The sequence below is a fragment of the Ostrinia nubilalis genome, chromosome 9, assembly GCF_963855985.1.
Source record: "Ostrinia nubilalis chromosome 9, ilOstNubi1.1, whole genome shotgun sequence".
Classification (NCBI taxonomy): domain Eukaryota; kingdom Metazoa; phylum Arthropoda; class Insecta; order Lepidoptera; family Crambidae; genus Ostrinia; species Ostrinia nubilalis.
In genome coordinates this window covers 5,342,516-5,365,538 of record NC_087096.1, presented here as the reverse complement: position 1 = coordinate 5,365,538, position 23,023 = coordinate 5,342,516, and the positions used below count along the sequence as shown (strand labels likewise).

The following is a 23,023-nucleotide window of genomic DNA, read 5'->3' as shown; positions in this document are numbered from 1 at the left end:
GGAAAAAAGTTGCCCCCCCCCCTCTAACTTCTAAAATAAGAAAATGAAAAATCTAAAAAAAACATATGATGTACATTACTATAAAAACTACCAACGAAAATTGTTTTGAACGAGATCTAGTAAGTAGTTTTTTTTTAATACCTCGTAAATCGTAAACCGCTTATTACCGCGTAATCTTTCATACTAATAACTTAAATAAAAAATAATAATTTTAATTTCATAAATCAATGGTAGGTACGGAACCCTCGGTGCGCGAGTCCGACTCGCACTTGGCCGGTTTTTTTGAAGTCGGTTAATAAAGTGACATGTTTGTTGTTAAGTGTTACATGCAGGTTAAAGGTCTTCTTAATAATGCAACGCGAAAGTCTTAAAATAAATAAAGGTGTAACTGTACTGACTAAAATCTAAATTAGGAATCCTATTTAAAGAACACTGGGGACAAGTGTTGTGCCAGACTGACTATTTATTTTGAAATCCCCAGATCTTCTTTAAAATATACAAATTAAAAATGAAGATTTTAAAAAAGATACCTAATTATCTCTTAAAATGGAAAACTTTGTAAAGAATCTAAATATAGCAATTAATGAAGCTACATTTTGTAATTAGTTGCTTTGATGTTAAATTGCTAGTTGATAATATTTTGAGCGATAGATAAATTGACTTAATTTTTAATTTTGGATTTTCTTGTCTCTTGAAATGATTTGGCACTTGAAACTTGAATACATTAATTTCTTATTACAAACAGAAAAATCACTTTCTGAGTTGTCGTATTACAGTCCAGTGTCAAACATCTATGGCGGTATTTCATGTCAGTTATCAGCTCCACCAGCCTACTCTTTGTCTACTTCAATATGGCATGGCATGTAAAGTTTAACGCTGTGATGCCGTATGTACCTAGCTCTAAAAGGTGCTATTTTCCAACAATATGATGTGCTAAAGACTGCACCCTACCAATTTGTTTTCTTTAATTCTACGCATTATTTTCTAATAACACATAATAGGGTTGTGTCTGAACAGTTAATGTTGGAACACAGCCTTGATGATAAGGGCTTTTACGTCATAATTGGATCATCGATCAACCAAGCATCCGCTTTTTGGCCACTTACACAACCCACGACTTTGTAAAGTGATTGAATTTTGCTACATAAGTGTGATCAAGGACGTAGATAGACTGAAATAATGCACTATTTTTTCAATTAAGGAAGAAATTTTTGTACCTGATTATTCGGTGTCTATTTCTGGGTATATAAAGAGTTTTTCTGATTTCAGAGTTTCTGTCACGAAAGAAAAGTAGGTAAATATTTTTTTCGAAAGTTAGGTATAAAACGGCAATAATAAAATTAAATATTAACGATACAACGCGAATAATATTTATGTAAATATTTTAAATTCGATGTTGGTTGCATGCGCAAGGTTGATATTATTGCCAGCAAAATTAATACGTTTTTGAACTTTATCCAACTGTGTAGGCTACCTACCTTATAATTAAGCCGACCTAGATGAGAGGGGGCTACAAAGTTAGCGATTTTAGCTTTTCAATTGAAAATAAAATGTAAAATTGTAGTGGTAAGTGGACGCATTTTCAATCTTTTCGAAAACGTTATTTTACTATAGGCTCTAAAATACAACATACAATACCTACCTAAGTTTAACTACAGTTAATGTTGTCAATACATTTTTTACACTCAGATAAATACTTACAAACATAAATGTTCAATGTTCATGCAGAATAGATACCTTTTCAGTATCACTGTAACATATTATGTACCGTAGAATGGGGTTACTTTGCTTCACGGGATGACTTTGATCAAAACTTCCATTTTGTATAAAATCACGAATTGCGTAAAACGAAACGCAATTTGGTAGTTTTTTTTTAGATTAGCAACACTGAAGAACTGTCAATTCCTTTTTTGAGAACACGCGGGAAATTCGCCTTTAATTTTAATTAAAAAAGGTTAATAGAATGTTATTCTCTATTTATAGCTAAATTTCTGTGTGCACAAACGTCTGTATGCGACGGGTGTCCAACAGCGCCTTGCTGCAAAAAAGGTAGTTTTGTTCATCATCACCGCTCCTCTCTGACCGCAGCCTTTAATGTACATAGCTCGGCAGCAAAGGGTCATAATTTACTGGCCAGGCAGGGAGTGGTGAAATAATCATATTTTCACCGATCCGCAGCGGCTTTGTACCGAGTTAATTATTCAGGCGCCTTTTGTCATGTAATAAGTCCGCGTGATGTAGTATTGACAGGGATCGTTTTGATAGAGTTGAAAATAAATTCTTTTTGGTTAAAAGTAGTTCGCAGTCAGCTGTTTTTTTTTCTTTTTTGGTTTAAAATTCTGCCAGTCAGTTGTTTTTTGGCGGATAGAAGATGCTTTTAAAAGCTACATTAAGAGTAGTTTGAGTGGCGGGTCCGTGGTCCGGTGAGAGTTTGAGTGAGAGACTTTTGTTTTGACTCTCTTGTTTGACAAGGGGGACATGCATAGTGTTAAACTGTTTTTTTCTGTGCTGGTTGTTCCCAGTTTATTGGAGAAACAACCTGATTGTCTTAAAAATAAATGAAATGTATAGTCTGATGTGTTTTCGACTGTACATGTAAAGGATTTATCTCAATTGGTCAGTTTTGAGCGTTCAAATAAATTGCAGACTCTCCAGTGGATTTACACAATTCGGTAAACAGTTTAATATTTTAATTTCGGTAAAGTAAATACCTTTGTTAAGTATAGACTTTTACAACATACGAGTACACCATTATTATTTCGGTTTCATTTGGGTTTAAATTCATGTTGTATACAGAAACGTTTAATGATACTTTATTAAATCTAACACCTTTTGCTAAATAGGCTCTGTGTAATTTCTTAGAAAATAATGTCTGTAGATGCTACGAAAAATAGGTGCTACGAACAGCACGTAGCACGTAATGTGTAGCAGAACCGTAGCATGTCTCGTAGTTTCGTAGCTCGAGTAAATGCAATATCTTTCACTAGTGGATTCATAAAAAATGATGGTAGTAAAAACTTTATAGTTAAATAGTGAAACTTCTCTAATTATCTAATTATGTAATTTCTGCCTCAATTCAAATAGCAACTGCTTCAAATTAAATAGTTCTGAACAAGAAGAAATAACTATAATAATAAATGAGCGGAATGTTCTTATAAACATAACATGTAAAAAGGATTGCGAAAATAAACCCTCTTTGCCGGGAAACGGTAATGTGTTTTTGCGTCGAATACTCGAGAGAGTTCGCTTAAAAACATAATGTCGTAATAATATTGAGGGTAGGGCGCTAAGGAATATACGGCCTATTTGCTGTTGTGAGTTCCAAATAAATTCATATGGTAATTCGCAGGTTACCTGTACAATTTGTTAGCTTTAAAAGCTTATATTGTACAGTCGACAGCAAATAACGTAAACATTGTGGCAATTTAATATAGTATTAACTAGCGGCCGCCCGCAACTTCGTACGCGTGGATCCCGTTTTACCCCCTTAGGGGTGGAGTTTCGTAAAATCCTTTCTTAGCGGATGCCTACGTCATAACGTCTACCTGCATGCCAAATTTCAGCTCGTTCCGTCCAGTGGTTTGGGCTGTGCGTTGATAGATCACTATGTCAGTCACCTTTGAGTTATACATTGTATATTTAGATAGGCGCGAGCTTACAACAAAAGTGATGAATCATCAGACTATCATCACTGATGATAATGCTGTTGACTAAAAACTCTTAGTAGAACAGAAAGTGTAAAGTATGTTCACTTTAGCGCAGCAGATCAATTTTGTAATAGAGATAGATTGATCTTTTATACAGAGAAAACATAATAAAATATTTTTTCAAGGCAACAAAATTAATACGTACCTAGTTAAGATTTTACGACTATATTTCAGAGATAATTTTTCTGAATAGTCCGAAATACAAGGTGATATATGTAGTTACAGATAGAAGAGGTATACTATAGATAGATAATACTTTTTACCATGAAATGTATAGTAACTAGTTCATTTTACGGCGGGGTTTTTTCAGACGTTTATACGTAAAACTTTACGGCGAACAGCTGTTGTGGGACATTTAGATACTTTTACTGCTCATAAATAATGCATTTATGGAAAACGGCGCAGTCGGATGACTGAATTTTGTGCACATTTTTTGTTTCATTCAGTATTTAAAAACCACGAGGTTGGTTGGTCATGCATAACTAGTTTAACAAAAAGTTGTTATAAAAAATTCATTAGATTAATTAATGAATTTGAGTTAATAGGCATTGAAAACGTCCCAGCATGCCTCAATAAACTAGCCTTATCATTTTATGACATTTTACTAACAAATTAACTATGAATTAAAATTAATTAAAAACATTAATTAGGTGGGTGCTTGGAAAGCGTATGTTATAGGATAGTTAATACCTATTTATTATCCAAAATGTACATTCCAGAAAATGGGATTCCTGTCACAAAAATTTCCAAGTGCACCTACCTAAAAACTTCTTTTCGACCTTCAAAAAAATGAAAAATCTTTTCTAAAAAGAAGCTTAGAGCTAGTGTTCCGCTATCACAGTTGCTGAGTTTTGTTGCATGTCAATTGTCAAATGCAAATACTGTAGTGTTGGAAGACAGCCAAGTTTGCATGGTGACCCCATCTTCACATCGTGGGCCCAGTGGACCAGAGACAATTGTTATGTCGTCGGAACGGGCATACTGACTGTTTTCGTCGTTACAGAGTTCAAGGTTTGTAAAATGTTTTTACGTTGTTTGGAAGACAGTTCGCAGATTTTATTCGTTCGAGGATCCTTCAATCTGATGTTATATATTTTTTCTTTTGATGTCAATCTTTGATGTACAGAAAATGGGAAGGGCTCAGTGATACAGATTGAAGACTTACGTTTTGTTGCTAAGTTGCTACCTATTTATAGAAAGCAGTTTATAACAGTTTTATATTCTCGAACAAGCACACTAATCTTAATAATTGGGAAGAGTCAAGAATCCATTTAAAGATGAACAATTAGAGTTTCAAGAAATAAATGTTATTATTTTCTAAGAATGCGAACGATGTCTAAGCTATTATACAGGGTGTCCCTAAAAGTAGTGTCAAGCCGAAGCCCAGAGCTTGAGCATCACTAGAGCTACCCGAATCACCCCCATGTATGTTCTGCGATTTTTGATAGTTTTCGAGTTATGATTGTTTTAAATTTCTGTGCTTAGGTACTTTTTTGGTCACTGTGGCGCGAATAGTTAAGATACATGCCTGATTTTTTTACTATTATTAGATGAGTATTAGACCTAGCTGATTCAGAAGTATTTACATCCATAACACGAATGTAAACTAAAAATTCATTATGTTGTAAAAAAATTATATCTCGAAAACTATCAAAAGTCGCGGTGATTGGGGTAGCCCTAGCAATGCTCTACCTCTGGGCTTCGGCTTGACACTACTTTTTGAGACACCCTGTATTGTGTTAAAAGATTTAGACGTATCCCTCTTTTGCAAAATAGCTATATAGAACACGCATCTGTCACGGCGTGTGTGCGATAGCTTTCATTTTGTTCAAATGCGGACCGAAAATTCTCTTGTCTCCACTTTTCACGCTCATCGGGCGACTAAAATTGATGGCGCAATCAAAATGTAGGAAGTTTTAAACACATCGTTAGCGTGAGTGCAGTTATGCTCGCCATATGACTTGACTGATGTTCGTGCTTAGTGCCAAGCTCCTGGGTCACTTTAGTGCAGTAAGAAAATATCATAATTCATTTTGATATTATTGTAATTGTATTTAAACTAAATCAAGGTTAGTTTATATCTAACAAGGATTCCTAAAAATAAAATTGGGTTTTCATTTTCTCATCTGTCTCACTCAGTCTTCAATGGATATTTTTCGTACACAAATCCTATTTTTAGCGAATCTTCATCACACTTTATCTTGCTAGAAAACAAGCATTCTAAATTGAACCTAAATATCTCCCAACGAAGTGCTAAAGTGAACGTGGCAGACTAATAAATCATTGCCATCAAAAACTAAACCACGAAATCTTATCGAATAAATCTCGCGTAATCTCGATTAATCGGAGGAATCTCTTTGATCCTTCGTCTTGAGTTGGGAGGTGAATCCTCGATTAAGAGTTGGTTCGCAACTCGATGTTTGACGTGTGTTTTGTTTGCGGAATCGAGAAGTTACGACAAAAGACGTAAGAATCGACTCGGAAACAAAGTAGACAACTACTTTGATACAAGGAACGGGCAATTTTGTAGAACATTGACCTGTGGGCTAATTCAAATGCATTTGTCGAGAGTAGAAATCGTCTGTCAAATAATTTTCTAGTAATCAATTTTGAACTGATTGTCAAGGTAATACAGTTGAAAATTGAATATCAAAGCCAGACTACGCCTAATGTCAGATCAGCCGATGGTAGATGCCAAATTTCCAATATCGCGTACGAAGACGGAGAACTTTGTCAATATAGTGGTACATAAGGGTCATAATTAGTGGATGCCGACGATTTTCGCGCTGTCATCTCAACGACTGCCCACCCTTGTCGTTAGAGCAGTCGACTGGATAGAAAGCATGGAATTAACATGGTGATTGATAAACTAGGTGCAAATAAGCATAGGTATTTTATAACCACAGAATGCTTTTTGCTTAAATTTGAAAATAAAGGATATTGTTCTGCGTCCATACATCGTTCGCCCCAAGACCCCCAAGCAATGAAATAATGATTTTTATATGTGAAATTACTTAACGATTGTCACCTTATACTCCACTAGCTTTTCGCTCGCGGCTTCGCGCGCGTGGCCTACATTAGGTACCTACATATTTTACGGAACCATATTATTTTCCAAAATAAAATTTAGCCTGTTACTCGTGGATAATGTAGCTTTCGAATGGTGAAAGAATTTAATAAAAACGGTCCAACAGTTTTTGAGTCTATTCATTACAACCAAACAAACAAAGTTTTCCTCTTTATAATATTAGTGTAGATACTTAAAGCACGGATAAGCGGGAGATTCGTTACAATAGGAAAAATGCTTCAGATTTTGAGGTTATTAGCATAACAGAAGTACATTTCCATTTTCTATCTTCTATAGGTACTTATAATAAATCTGTAGAGAGGTCAACTCTGTACATGAAATATATTTTCAAAATAACTATCAGGGGGTGATACTGATGCCAAAAATGCAATCAGTAAAATTTTTGTCTGTCTGTATGTTCCTTATAGAAACAAAAACTACTCGACGGATTTTAACGAAATTTGGTACAATTATTCTTCATACTCCTGGGCAGGTTATAGTATACTTAGGAATTCCCACGGGAACAGGAATTAGCGGGAAAATCCTTTTGTATGAAAAATCTAAACCGCTTAAGTTAGACGCTTTAAATTTCGCACGTAGGTACTTTAGTAAACTAATTCCCACGGGAACTGGAATTCGTGGGAAAATCCCTTTGTATGAAAAATCTAAACCGCTTTAGTTAGACGCTTGAAATTTGACATGTAGGTATCTTAATAAACTTAAAGCTTAGTTACAACAGGATATTGCAAAATTCCCACGTGAACGGGAAAAAACATTTGAATGAAAAAATCTAAACCGCGTAAGATAGATGAAGGGGGTAAAACGGGATCCACGCGTACGAAGTCGCGGGCGGCCGCTAGTTGCTAATAAAACTATTTATTGTCAAGAATTATATGTATAATAATGCGAATTCCCGTTCCCGTGAGAATTAGTTTACTAAAGTACCTACGTGCGAAATTTAAAGCGTCTAACTTAAGCGGTTTAGATTTTTCATACAAAAGGATTTTCCCGCTAATTCCTGTTCCCGTGAGAATTCCTAAGTATACTATAACCTGCCCAGGAGTATGAAGAATAATTGTACCAAGTTTCGTTAAAATCCGTCGAGTAGTTTTTGTTTCTATAAGGAACATACAGACGGACAGACAGACAGACAAAAATTTTACTGATTGCATTTTTGGCATCAGTATCACCCCCTGATAGTTATTTTGAAAATTATATTTCATGTACAGAATTGACCTCTCTACAGATTTATTATAAGTAGGTATAGATATGTAGGAGAGACGTCGCGTCTTAATTACACTTTAAATCGTAGATCGATAAAGAACCCCTTTGTCAAACCGTATGAATAGCAGCAAATAGAACTTTGCGTATTGGAAAAATAGGAATGCCTACGGAAAAGCCAAACATTTTTTAAAAAGAAGTTAATATATTTTACTTACATTTAAATCCAAAAATATCTTTATTCCGACCCAAGGGTAAGTAGGCAGTTATGTAGGTATAAATGAAAATACGTATGTAGGTACTTATTATTTATTAATGGTCATGTTCTACATTTTCTATTAAATATGGGCCCAATACATCAATGATGTCGCCATCACAACAAAGTACCATAAATGGTTTAACGAGATTCCGATATTTGTATAGGGAATAAGTTTTTTTTTTGGTATGCATAATTGCTACTTTTTTGCACATAAATGTATGTATGTACCATCCATGATGACAATAGCCTTTCTTTGTGGTAAATCGTTTCCTGGCTTCCCGAAAAGAGACTGGAACATAAAGGTTTCTTTGGGCTACTTCCTCTCTACTAATATGTTGTAACCCTAAATGTGCTGGTACGAAATGTTCCTCCATCATACTGCGTGCTTTCATTACATATTTTGTAAGAGTACTCCTTGAAATGCCAAGTAATGTAGCTATTCTGTCATCTGAATCACCGGTCCTCAGCTTCATTAAATAAGCACCAACTGTAGTAATTCGTGCTCTCTGATAGTATCTATGGCAAAGAAGATCTGAAGGACGAATCTGAAAATAAAATAAAACATCAGATTCACAGTTCAACAATAAGAAGAGCAATATTTATATAGGATTAACGACTTTTGTGTGTAACGGAATAGTAAGATGAGTGATGAAAGATAATTTATGATTTGAACGCTGAATGATGAGGAATGATTGGTCTATGGAGGAAACGAAAGGGATGAATGAGGAACGAGGATTGAGAGTGAGAATAGTGGTAGTTTAAAAGAGTAGTCTGTTGTTATGCAGGAAGTATAAATAAAACTTTACTGAGTTTATTTGGCTCAGGGAATTTTTAACTGGCTTTATAATAGTAAAAATTATGTTTAATATTATGTAAGTAATAATATTGCAATATTTTAATAATATAAGTCTATTTGTATTATACAGGGTGGAAACGATAAGTGATCTATAACACTTTTAATATTGTGTGGCTGGCATACATTTAGTATGGAGGCTGAAAACATTGAATTTTCGGATAGATCCAGTTAATTCTGTAACTATTTACTGATACCGTTAGAAAGAGCTCGTGAAGCACTTTCAGGATGAGTAACCAGTTTTTCGATATCTTGTGTAGTTTAGAAATAATCGAGTGAGATCACTTATCGTTTCCACCCTGTATAACCTGTATGGATGAGAGTAGTGGCAGATTGAAAGCAATGGAAGGAGTTGAAGGATGGGAAGGCTGATTCGGAAAAAACCTTTTTTATTATTATAATAAACCGGCATAATTATTTTTATGTATTATAAAACTGGCAGGGCTCTTACCTCTCTGGGTTGAATCCAATTTCGAACAATGTTTAATATATCTTGATTATTCTCTGTATCCAAACAATGACTTCAAGTTCGCAATAATGAACAACCACATCCAACACAAACTTGTTGGTGACCTACCGGGGCACCGGTTGGCATATCTGGAGAGTCTTGTGAAGTAGGTGTGGTATCTCTTTGCAATAATGAGTGACAAGCCCCACAGATGTAGTCATTTGCAGTAACCTGTTTAAAAATAATAATAATTAGAAATAAGTTTAAAAAAATTATCAGTTTTTTAATGTCCCGCACTTAAATTATTTTATTTTAGTATTAATTTACAGAAACCAATAACTTTACAAGAATTAGACTGATTGTATAGCCAATAACATTTTATTAAATAAGGACTTTAGCGTGCATTACCTCTAATGGAGTTAGTTGTTCCACAATTATGTTCCTGATGTTAATATTGTTAGAATATGCATTATCTGTGATGTAAAGTTGGCAACACTGCCTATCTGTCAGTTGTGTGCAAGAAAATAAAAGTGAGCTATGGCGTCTTGAAAGTCTTCGTTTTATTTTACAAATAAAGTTCATCATTAATACTAAAAGGTTATGGGCACCTCAAATATATCGCTTCCGCAATTGTCTGCGGACAATTTCGGTCATTGGAAATTCCGAATTAGATGTTTGCTAGAAGAAAGGCAATTGATCGACACCTTGGACGATGACGAGGTAGATAAAAAGAGTGATTCGCGAGCCAAATCCATTATCGTACAGTGCATCACCGACAAACACTTAGATCTGGTGAAAGATGCAAAAACAACAAAAGAAATGTTTGCCATTTTGTGTTCTATTTTCGAGAGAAAATCCATCGTAAGCCGAATTCATATAAGGAAAAAGTTGCTAACCTTAAAACTGCAAAATAACGAGAAATTGGAGGAATATTTCCTGAAATTCGAGTCAATAATCAGAGAATTAGAGAATGCAGACAAGAAACTTGATGAAGAGGAGAAAATTACCTATCTTTTGTTGGGACTTACTGAAAAATACAACACTCTGGTAACGGCACTGGAAACAATGAATGAAAAGTTGACATTAGATTTTGTGAAAGGAAGATTACTGGATGAGGAACTGAGGAGTGCAGGACAGGATGAACAGAACCAGCAACCCCACCAGATGGCATTCAAAACCAATGCAATAATATGCTACAAATGTAAAAAGGAAGGCCACAAGAGCTTTGAATGTCGATCCAATGCAGCGAGAACAACAAGTGGTAATTATAGAGGAAGAGGTTATAGAGGTCGTAGCCGAGGCAGAGGGTATCATCAGAGTCAAAGTCATGCTGCAACTACAGAGGAAGATCAACGAGAATTTACATTCTTATCTGGAACCGAGAACCAATGCAACATATTTGAAGAAAAAGAAAACATAGAATGGATCATCGACTCAGGATGCACGGAACATCTCATTCAACAAAAGTATATGAAGTATATGAGCGACATTACTGAAATTGAACCAGAAATGAAGATATATATTGCAAATGGAGACTACGTGATTGCCAAGAAAAAAGGGACAATAACATTAAAGTGTAGCGGTCATAAATTAACTTTGAATGCTCTTATAGTTGATAACTTATCATTTAACCTAATTTCAGTCAAAAAGATAGTGCAAAAAGATTGTAATGTTCAGTTTACTAAAAATGAAGTAAAGATTCGCAAAAACTATTCAAATGATTGTATTACAGGGTATTGTAAGGGAAAACTATTTGTTCTAAAAGCATCTTTATTTTCAGAAAACAATTTTTGTGGTATCAGCAAAGGATTTTTATGGCACAACAGATTAGGTCATGTTAACAGGCACAGTTTGAATATCATGCAGCTTCCTGTCTCCAACAAGCCATGTGGACCATGTATGATGGGTAAGTCGACTCGTCAGCCATTTCCACACACTCCGAAGCCGAGGTCATCACACATTGGTGAACTTCTTCATACTGATGTAGCTGGACCTGTGAACATAAAAGGGATTAATGAAGAACTATACTATCAGGTAATTGTTGATGATTTTTCACATTTTGTAGTAGTTTATCTATTAAAAAGTAAAGATGAAGCGACTAATAACTTAATTAAATATATTAAAAACATTGAAAATCAGCAAGACACTAGAGTAAAAAGAATACGTTGCGACAATGGAGGTGAATTTAAGAATAAAGTCATAGAATCTTTTTGTATAGAGAAAGGAATAAATATTGAATATACTCGCCCCTACTCACCCCAACAAAATGGAGTTTCTGAAAGGATGAACAGGACTCTCTACAACAAAGCGAGAACTCAAATTTTAGAGACAAATCTTCCAAAACATTTATGGGGAGAGGCCATACTTGCTTCAGCTTACCAACTTAACAGATGTCCCTCATCAGCTATTAATTTTCAGATACCAGCAGAAGTCATGTTTGGATCTCTAGACCTGAGTAGACTGCGTGTTTTTGGAAGCAAAGCTTGGGCTACTCAACTACCCAAAGGAAATAAATTTGAAGAAAGAGCTCACGAAATGAGATTAGTGGGTTATGCCCCTAATGGTTATCGACTGTGGAATCCAAAAGAAAACAAGATAGTAATATCAAGAGATGTGAGATTTGATGAGGAAGACATTAAGTACAAACCAATAAATGAAGAGACAAAAAAGGAACACAGATATACTTATGGTGAAGAAAATGACAATGACATGAATACAGGATGTGACAACAATGAAGACGACTCAAATACAGGATGTGACACAATTGGACTAAAAGATAGATCAGAAAAAAATGAACAAAGGCAGAATACTGAAAGAAACCCACAGGTAAGACCACAAAGAACGATTAGAAGACCTAACTACCTAAAAGACTATGAGACATATGATAATAATAATGAAAGTGATTATGAAAGTAGTGAATCTAACATAGCATATTGTTTGAACACCTTTGTTGACACAGAACCAATTACCTACAAAGAAGCTATTAAAAATCCAGAATGGACAGAAGCAATAAAGAAAGAACTAGATGCTCACAAAAAACTACAAACCTGGGAATCTTCTATTCTACCGGATGGACATAAAGCTATTGACACTAGATGGATCTTCAAGCAAAAGTCAGATGGAACAAAGAAAGCTAGATTAGTAGCTAAAGGCTATCAAGAAAATAATACCTATGATGTTTATGCACCAGTTGCTAGAATGTCTACTGTGAGATTATTGTTAAGTATATCACTACAAGAGAATAAACCAATAAGACAGATGGACATACCTACAGCTTTTTTAAATGGAAACCTGGAAAAAGAAATATTTATAAAATACCCAGAAGGAATAAAGGAAGAAAAAGGAAAAGTATTGAAACTGAGAAAAGCACTTTACGGATTGAAAGAAGCGCCGAGATGCTGGAATGAGAGAGTTCACAACTTCTTTATTGAAAATAACTTTGAGCAATCTAAATATGATGTTTGTCTATACTTTAAACCTGAAACTTGGGCACTAATTTTCGTTGATGATTTCTTATTAATGGGGAATTTTGAAGAGATAAAAGAAAAACTACAGACAGAATTCAAAGCAAAAGATTTGGGAGATATAAAAGAATATTTAGGAATGGAAATACACAGAAGTAATGATACTATATGTATAAAACAAGAAAAACTGATAAGGAAAATACTGAAGAAATTTGGAATGGAGGACAGCAAAGCAGTAAAAACACCTATGGAGAAAAAACCTATAACTACAGAAGAGGAGGAGATAGTAAATGTACCTTATAGAGAACTAATTGGAAGCCTTACTTACCTTTCGGTGACAAGTAGACCCGATATCACCTATGCAACTTCTTTCTTGAGTAGATACCTGGATAAACCTACATCACAGCACTGGAAAGCAGCGAAAAGAATTTTAAGATACCTAAAAAACACTATTAATAAAGGACTTACATATTTCAGGACTGACAAACCAATACAGCTAATAACATACACAGATGCAGACTGGGGAAGTGACAAAACTGACCGCAAAAGTGTGAGTGGATCTGCAACTTATTTTGGTAAGAATTTAATATCTTGGTCATCAAAAAAACAATGTACCGTCTCACTATCATCTGCAGAGGCCGAGTACATAGCAGCAGCTTCAGCCACAACAGAGCTCATCTATCTAAAAGGTATTTTGAATAACTTCTACAGTCATAATTTTGAATCCTTACTTTTGATTGATAATCAGAGTGCTATAAAAATAATAACCAATAGGGAAAATGGTAAAAGAACAAAACACATTGACATTAAATATCATTATATTAAAGATGCAGTTAGAAATCATAAAATTAACATTACATATGTACCAACTGAACATAATGTATCAGATATATTTACAAAACCACTATGTGAGATTAAACATAACTATTTTACATCTAAGTTGAATATTGTGTAACCAAGTAAATAAGTAAAATAATGTATAAACAGTAAATAAGTAAAAATTATGTAATAATGTAAACAGCAACTAAGTAAAAATAAAATGTAAAATTCATTGAAAGTTCATCTAAACTGAATAGTATTGTATAAGTTAAATAAAATCTAAAGTTCATTTAATATTGTATAAAGTTTAAAAGGTAAAAAGAAAGCATTTAAAATTGTATGACTTATTAAAGTGGTCTATTATAAATACCTATTGCAATGTTACAAATGCTTATGATTTTAACATTGAAGGGGGGTGTTAGAATATGCATTATCTGTGATGTAAAGTTGGCAACACTGCCTATCTGTCAGTTGTGTGCAAGAAAATAAAAGTGAGCTATGGCGTCTTGAAAGTCTTCGTTTTATTTTACAAATAAAGTTCATCATTAATACTAAAAAATATGATGTTGAGTGTTAGTTCTCAGGGACATGAGCTGATGTGAACGTGTTCTAGGCTCTAGTGTTCTACTGCAAAGCACACATTTTCTGCTAAGATTTGAAGTAGATGCATTTGTGTTGTATCTTGGGCTTGGGTCCAACATGTTGTGCATATAAGATCATGAGCTGTAACCTGTAAAAATAAATAGATTCATTGCATGCCATGCCACGCATACTCCTGTGCGTTGAATAAATTGAGCCGCAAACCATAAAAAAAATGATAATTCAATATTATGTGCTGTTAGTAGAATTTTGGGTCAGAGGGTAGGGTTAAACAGCTTTAGTAAATAAGCATTGTTGTTATAATAATTAATTATGACGTGTTACAAACTTAATTACAAAAAATAATAATCTAGTAGTCTTAGTTCCAAAAAACAAAACAAAACAAGCTTTCATTGAGAGCAGGGAGATAGTGTCAAAGTAAATAATTCCTTAGATTTACACCAAAACCAGCTGGATTGTCAACATAATTGTTGTTTCGCTCATGCCTCCATTGCGCTGTACCATCGACTAGTTTCTTACAATCGAATCGGGCCTGGCTGTCCACACTGTCCAGGGTTGAACCACACATAATAGCGGAACATTCATTTCAAGACAACCCGCCATGAGAATGGCAATTCAGAAGTTTGGCAAGGCTAGTACCTATTCATAAGATTGCAGAGCAAAATGTAGGTACTTACCGATCGAGGTGCTGCCCATTGTTGTGTATAATTAAGTTGCTCATTTTCTAACACCATAGAACCACCAGCCGAGCCTTGGCCGAGCCACACAAAAACAGTAAATCCCAGGCTGAGTATGTCGTTATTGCAATCAATCAGAGTCCGTTTGAATAGCCAAGTTTGTAGTTAATAAAGTTCCGAAAATAAAAGCTAAAACATAAACGAATCACAAAGAAGGATCAAGCAAGACAGCAACACAGCAAGAGTGAGTCACAGATTAGAGAGTATGGAGTGAGTGAGAGAGAAAAGGTGATGCGAGTGAATGACAATTTGACTAACAAATAGGGATGTCCATTTAGAATAGACATAATCGATTAAATTGATCGTTTTTGAAAAATTTTATTTTTAAACATTGTGTTGCTATAAATATTTATTTTATTTATTTAATAGGACAACCAACAAGACATACACTGGAAGACAATCAATATTTACAACGTATTTAACTTAATCTAAGTGCTGCCTTAATTATAGGTTGCCAGGGCATGCAATAGTGGACTTATACATAAACAGTGTCTACACTTAAAGAAAAGAGTAAATATGTAAATGTAGGTAAATAAATGTGATTAAATATACATAAAAAAATGCAATAATCCACTGAAGCGCTGCGGGCGCGGCGGATCTGCGCCCGTCTAAAGGTCTAATGATTAGACTCTAGTCTAATCGATCATATCATTATTTACTTAAATCGAATTAACCCTTAAATGCATGATTTTTTATTTAGTTATGAAAAAAATATTTCAATTAGATTTTTAGTCACAGATAGGGGGAAAAATAATAAAAAAAATCTTAGTACGAATAAAAAGTATATTTTGGAAAATTAACAGTATGTAGCCAAATGTCTACACCATGCGTTTTTATGCCATAAAATTGTTCTATGGTTTGTTTATTTGGATTTTCTTTTCAGCATGTTTAGCTCGCTATCTGAAAAGGAAATTGAGGCAGCTCTTGCTGCTTTAAATGATGGTGCAGTCTCAGAACATGATGAAAATTTAGATGATGATAACATTGATTATTACCCAAACGTATGGGATTTATTGCATGATCAGGATGAGGAGTTCATGGATCATAATGTACCCTTGGAACATAACGAAGACCCTGAAACATAACCCTCCCATAGTCTATGAAGAGGAGCATATATTAGATCACATCTTCGTTATGTTCCAGGGTCTTCGTTATGTTCCAAGGGTAGATTATGGTCTATGGACTCCTTATCCAGATCATGCAATAAATCCCGTACGTTTGGGTAATAAATCCATGTTATCATCATCTAAATTTTCGTCATCTTCTGAGACTGCACCATCATTTAAAACAGCAAGAACTGCCTCAATTTCCTTTTCAGATAGCGAGCCAAACATGCTGAAAAGAAAAGTCAAATAAGCAAACCATAGAACAATTTTATGGCATAAACGCATGGTGTAGACATTTGGCTACATACACAAAAACCAAGTCGAAGGCACATTCGGGATAGATTACCAAAAAAATAAGTTATAATAATGAATTCTTACATTATTTATAACACGTATGTATTTTTTTCCAATCGTTTTAGCGATTAATTCTCACTGAATCCGAAATTCAAATACCAGAAATTTTAACACTACCAATTTTTTCTCTTTCGCAATCGCTACGTCAAATATAGGTTAATTTTTTTTCAAATCTACCTTCATTTGCGGTTTTTTTATTTTTATTATGATGTTTTCTATGATATTAGCGTACGTTCAGAAACGCTTATAAAATGTGTTACTTTTTATAATTAAAAAGTACTTCGTAGACATATGGCAACACTATGCATTTAAGGGTTAAAAAAGCGCATCTCTGTCTCTGCTCTGTCAATATGTCGGTGACTTTGATTTCGTTTAAATACTTTTAAAATATTTTTTCGAACTGCAACTTGTCCGATAGGTTTGGACACTTGCAAGTAAATAAATAAAATATACATAAAATTATGGTACATACTAAGTCTTTGAAAATCTTAGGGCGATTTTTATCAATGTCCTTTGTCTGCTCGATTGCATTGATGGTAAGGAGCAATGGTATTATCTATAATATCATTGGTAAGGAGGGACTGTTCTAAATACATATTATGATAGTTGAGATGGTTGAGAATATTTCCGGGTCGATCGCTTCCACCTTCGGCCTAGATAGTACCTACCTACCTACTTATACGCCAAACTATCTTAGGATTGTTATGCATTGTTAAGTAGGGTTATAATACCTAATTATGATTGTTATGCATTGTAAGTAGGGTTATAAATAATTATAATTTACATAAGCAGCAGGTCGGTTATTTTTATTTCGTCGTTTCAGCCGAAAGACGTCCACTGCTGGACAAAGGCCTCCCCCAAGGATTTCCACAAAGACCGGTCCTGCGCCGCTTGCATCCAGGTACTTCCCGCGACCTTCACCAGATCGTCGGTCCACCTAGTGGGAGGCCTGCCCACGCTACGTCTTCCAGCTCGTGGTCGCCACTCAAGAACTTTTCTGCCCCAGCGGCCATCAGCTCTTCGAGCTATGTGCCCCGCCCACTGCCACTTGATTTTAGCGATTCTGCGGGCTATGTCAGTCACTCTGGTTCTCCTACGGATCTCCTTATTTCTGATTCGATTACGCAGGGAAACTCCGAGCATAGCACGCTCCATCGCTCTTTGGGTGACCTTGAGCCTTCTTATGAGGCCCATAGTAAGCGACCACGTCTCAGAGCCATACACCATCACTGGCAACACACACTGGTCAAATACTTTTGACTTGAGACACTGCGGTATTTCGGACGTGAGAATTTCGCGAAGCTTCCCGAACGCTGCCCAGCCGAGTTGGATTCGACGATTAACCTCTTTCTCGAAGTTGGACCTACCTAACTGGACTGTTTGTCCCAGGTATACATAATTGTCAACAACTTCGAGTGTAGTGTCTCCAACCTTCAGAGGAGTGGGTACAACACGGGCATTTGACATAATTTTTGTCTTGTCCATGTTCATTTTAAGACCCACTTGTTGAGAGGCTCTACTGAGGCCATCGAGCATTGTGTTTAGGTCCTCCACGGTCTCAGCCATGACTACGATATCGTCCGCGAAACGAAGGTGGGTGATATACTCGCCGTTGATATTTATGCCGAATCCACTCCGAACATTTTTATTTAGGCAAATGTAATATTTTAAAAGACAATACGTACGATCAGATATTAAGATTAAAGATAAAGATTTCTGCTGTGAAAAAAAATATAAAACAGCTAACTTCTATATCAAGTTCCAACGTCGCTATACGTACCTACCTACTTAATGCTACTGGATTATACGTTCATAGCTCAGAAGTTTAGTCCTTTTTCAGCAGTGTTTAGTAAGAATATTATTACAAATGGGCTTTTAGGGATTTTGTTCACATGGAATAAACGACAAAGTTCTTAGTTACTTATCCAATAGGTAGTAGTAACATATATGTCGCAGACGGTCATGAGTACGGACACTAAAGTGAAACGCAAGTGCGCCACCTAGCGGCGAATCAGCGCAACACCGCTTTGGCGCGCTTCGACAGAGTCGTAACGGTCACGGCGGGACGGATCGAACTCACTTTCGCTCCGGACGCCGACAAGAGAAGACATCGTCACGGAACTGTCCCACGTTTCACCTAGTGCCTATTTTATCGCTCGACGAAGTCTAGATTGTAGTACTAAGAACTAAGTGCTGATTTTGAACTCTGTTTGACGATTATTAAAAGTGTTCGAACACAAGTCTCATTCTCATTGCACGATACCCTATTTCGCCCACAATATCTGAGGTTCGAATCCCTGACGAGCCGACATCAGAATTGGGATCGAATCGTGCAATTGAGATCACTTTCAATGATATTGGAACCAACACGCTAATGAAGAGGCCAACATTTGCGACGTGCTATTTTGGACCAACAAAATAAGAACATACCTACCTATACCTACTACCGGCAAGCTCCTTTGGCATCCAGGAACCGCTCGCTCGCTGGTCGTTCACTGGGCCTCGACCAATGTCGTCTCACCCGGTGGGCTAGTACCGCGCTGAGGGCGGAACAGTGGTGTCAAAGTCGAGCTGAGGGTATGCCCGGAATATAACTGGCCAGAAGAATGAAGAATCAGGATAGATGACGCGGGGCGACGGTCAAGTTCACAGCGTTGGACCGGCGCGAGACAGCGGTCAAGCTCACAGCGTTGGACCGGCGCAGGACGGCGGTCAAGCTCACAGCATTGGACTGGCGCGGGGTGGTGGTCAAGCTCACAGCAATGGACGGCGGCGGCGGTTAAGTGGAGGACACTGGACCGGCGCGGCGCGGAACGAGGTTGCCCGCGAGTACTTTGGATCACAAGGGTGAGCGATATTGTTTTTCATTTGATTCTTTTGCTGAATACTTGTTGTTGTTGGTTAAATATTGTCGCCAAGATTGAGTGGCAGACGTTTCAATAATGTTACTGTAATGACCGGTATAGGTCAAATACAAGTAGTCAGCACAGAATACATTTTATGTTGTGTAATGATTAGCGATCGAATTGGAGGAATGCCCATCAGTCTAGTGCCGATTGATTACTAATAACGATGATTTGAGTAATGATATTAGTGATGTAAAGGCCACTGAGTGATAGTCACAGGGATGACTACCACTATGTTCGTAATCACAGGGATGATTGCGATGTGTGATGTAATCACAGGGATGATTACATAATTTTGACTTGATGACGGACCATAGACTTTCGACTTATGACGATATCGTGATCACAGGGATGATTGCGATTAGTAATGTAGTCACAGGGATGATTACATTACTTTGAAACCCATAGTCACAGGGATGACTTGGGGTGTAGTGTGCAGTTACAGGGATAATTGCAATAGTAGTCACAGGGATGATTACTTTATTTTGAAACCTATAGTCACAGGGATGACTTGGGGTGTATTGTGCAGTTACAGGGATAATTGTAATAGTAGTCACAGGGATGATTACTAGTGAAAGTGATTGTTACAGGGATAACATTCACTCATTTGGGAGTCACAGGGATGGCTTTCAAAGTTGTGGCACTTACATACCTACTATTCATGATGCTTTCTTTAAATTTGACTAAAAGGCACTTGTACTTTTTGGCTTTTCTCTAGTACCTATTTTCGTTAAAGTACGTTTTATAGGACAAAGGTAGTTTTCAGTTGATGAATTTTCATGTTTTACCATCTGGTGTAGTTGTTTGCAAATTAGTATTACGTCCAATCAAGTGATAATTTAATCTTAATTCAAAATAATTTTTGGTTTGGCTCAGTGGTACAAAATGGTATAAAAAAAAGGGGCCGTTAAGAACATGCAATAAATTACGTCACGTGCTCAATCACGCGTGACCTCAGCTGAGTTTACATTGAATGAAGATGTTATTGTAAATTATTTGGTTCCTAGGTGGTAGGTTCACCACTGATGTGAATATTATCGATACGGACGTACGTGACGGATGTAAATAGACTAAAACTATTAGAATTGCTTAAATAGACTTCCTGAATTCCTTGTCGGTTTACCTTGTAGGTACTCGTTTAGTAGAATACGGGCGGTGAGCTTAAAATATGATTTCATCTTAGGAAAGTAGCAGCCTTGCCAATTTGTTGCACTTGCGTACCTACTATTCATGATCAATTGAGAAGAATGCCATAGGGTTATGTACCAGTCTAAAGTTGAAGTCGAGGTACATGCTGATCACAGTTGTGGTGATGATGATTACTTTTTCTGTAATGGGAACTCGAGTTTGCTCTTGAGCCGTAAATCGTGGTGTGTAGTCGGTGAGTGATGCACACGGTGGTATGAGGACGTGGTCTTGGAAGACCGTAGTGTGTAGTCCGTGGGTGATGCACACAGTGTTGTGATGGTACTTAATGGTACAGTTTCAGTAATGGTGATTACTGTGGCATATGGAGATACTCGAGTGTCCTACGAATTTATTAGTGACTAACATTATTGAAATGTCGAAGTTAATGATCATGTTACATAGCCCTGGCTACTTCTATGTTCTTAAATGTTAAGTTTCGATTTTAGAAAATAATTAGAATTGAGTTAGTTTACTTTCATGTTTTAATGGCAGTGATTGTGGTAGCGATTGGTAGTGTAATTATGAACATTGGATTGCAATGAAATTAGAACGCCTGAGGTAGACGTGTCTAATGTAGTACAAAAATGCTAGATAAAGTATTTGGTAGATGAGTGTACTTGATGGAGGTTACCTTGATGTTTTAAGATCCCTAATAATTAACAAACGTGTATTGAGTATTCACATGATCGTGTCAGGAAGACCCCTGAAGGCCCAGTACCTATTGAGATTGTGAGGGAAACGAGTTGGATGACTAAGTTCCATCTAATTAATTACAAGCACAGTTTTCTCAATTGTTTGGTCGGAAATTGTACCAGGATGCCGTAGCCGTAGCCTATTAGAAACTGGTATCTGCTCTGAGTAGTCCGTGGGAATTCGGTAGTGCGATAGTTCTGGGTGGTGCAGTAGGATCTGGCAGTGTGTAGCTAAGATCATAAAGTCATTGGTTGATTGACTTAGGCTCCCGAGGTAGGGTAGCAAAATGTGAACCGCGATTGTGATACCTGGGACTCATTCAATTTTTGAAGTAATTTTTGGTAATGATGATTTACCACATGGTCTTAGTGACTTCAATGTAGCAATTATTAGGAATTGTGAATAGTAGTGATACGATTCCTAAAAGCTAGGTAGTTTCTAATAGATAGCTATGGTTACTAGTTAGAAACACTAGACATCTACTTGGATGGCTTTTATTTGGAAGAGTGGATAGAGTATAGTAAACTAGTAGTAGAAAGAGTAACTAGTAGTAGAAAGAGTAACTAGTAGTAGAAAGAGTAACTAGTAGTAGAAAGAGTAACTAGTAGTAGAAAGAGTAACTAGTAGTAGAAAGAGTAACTAGTAGTAGAAAGAGTAACTAGTAGTACTGAAAGTTTAGTTTCCTCATTTCTGAAAGCACATAAGTTGCTTGAAATAGGATTGGCCGAGCGGATACTGTGCTGTTCTTTTGGTTTTTTCAGATGATCACACGAGGACGTGTGACACGCAGGATGGCCGTGTCGCAGACGGTCATGAGTACGGACACTAAAGTGAAACGCAAGTGCGCCACCTAGCGGCGAATCAGCGCAACACCGCTTTGGCGCGCTTCGACAGAGTCGTAACGGTCACGGCGGGACGGATCGAACTCACTTTCGCTCCGGACGCCGACAAGAGAAGACATCGTCACGGAACTGTCCCACGTTTCACCTAGTGCCTATTTTATCGCTCGACGAAGTCTAGATTGTAGTACTAAGAACTAAGTGCTGATTTTGAACTCTGTTTGACGATTATTAAAAGTGTTCGAACACAAGTCTCATTCTCATTGCACGATACCCTATTTCGCCCACAATATCTGAGGTTCGAATCCCTGACGAGCCGACATATATGTAGAAAACAGGAACTTAGATGCCAACGAAAGAAAATAGGCTATCAAATGTTGTTTTGGGGACTTACCTTTATAAAAATATCACATTTAAAAATTCATACCATTTGTTGTTATTTAAAAAACAATGTCAATTTTGACGATTAACTGAAAGTCTATTATCTATGAATATAGTAGCGATATATGGTATCCAGCGGCAATGGCAGTGCAAAATTTTGACAATGACTGTAGTTATCATACTTCGAGTTTGTCCATGGAGACGGCAAAAGTCCTTTAGTTGGCCATAAAGTAAACTTAACGGAAAATGTTACTTAATTGATACCGAGGCGCAACCTGGAAGCATTGCTAAGTGTGCTCCTCGTTACTGGTTCATCGTTCGTCATCGTCATTGTTCGTAAAAACCGGGTCGCGGCAGGCAAATAATAAAATTAGTCTTATG

General features: G+C 36.4%; 1 long non-coding RNA gene across 2 annotated transcripts; it reads right to left on the bottom strand.

Annotated features, from left to right (window-relative positions):
* Window positions 1-8,307: 8,307 nt before the first annotated feature.
* Window positions 8,308-15,321, bottom strand: LOC135074445 (uncharacterized). Of its 2 annotated transcripts, none has more exons than XR_010257842.1 (3): window positions 15,116-15,321; window positions 9,559-9,786; window positions 8,308-8,799 (listed from the first exon to the last, which is right to left on the bottom strand). It is a non-coding gene; the product is annotated as an uncharacterized LOC135074445 (long non-coding RNA). The 2 variants fall into 2 exon arrangements; XR_010257841.1 differs by lacking the exon at window positions 15,116-15,321 and adding an exon at window positions 9,964-10,011.
* Between the last annotated feature and the right edge of the window lie 7,702 nt (window positions 15,322-23,023).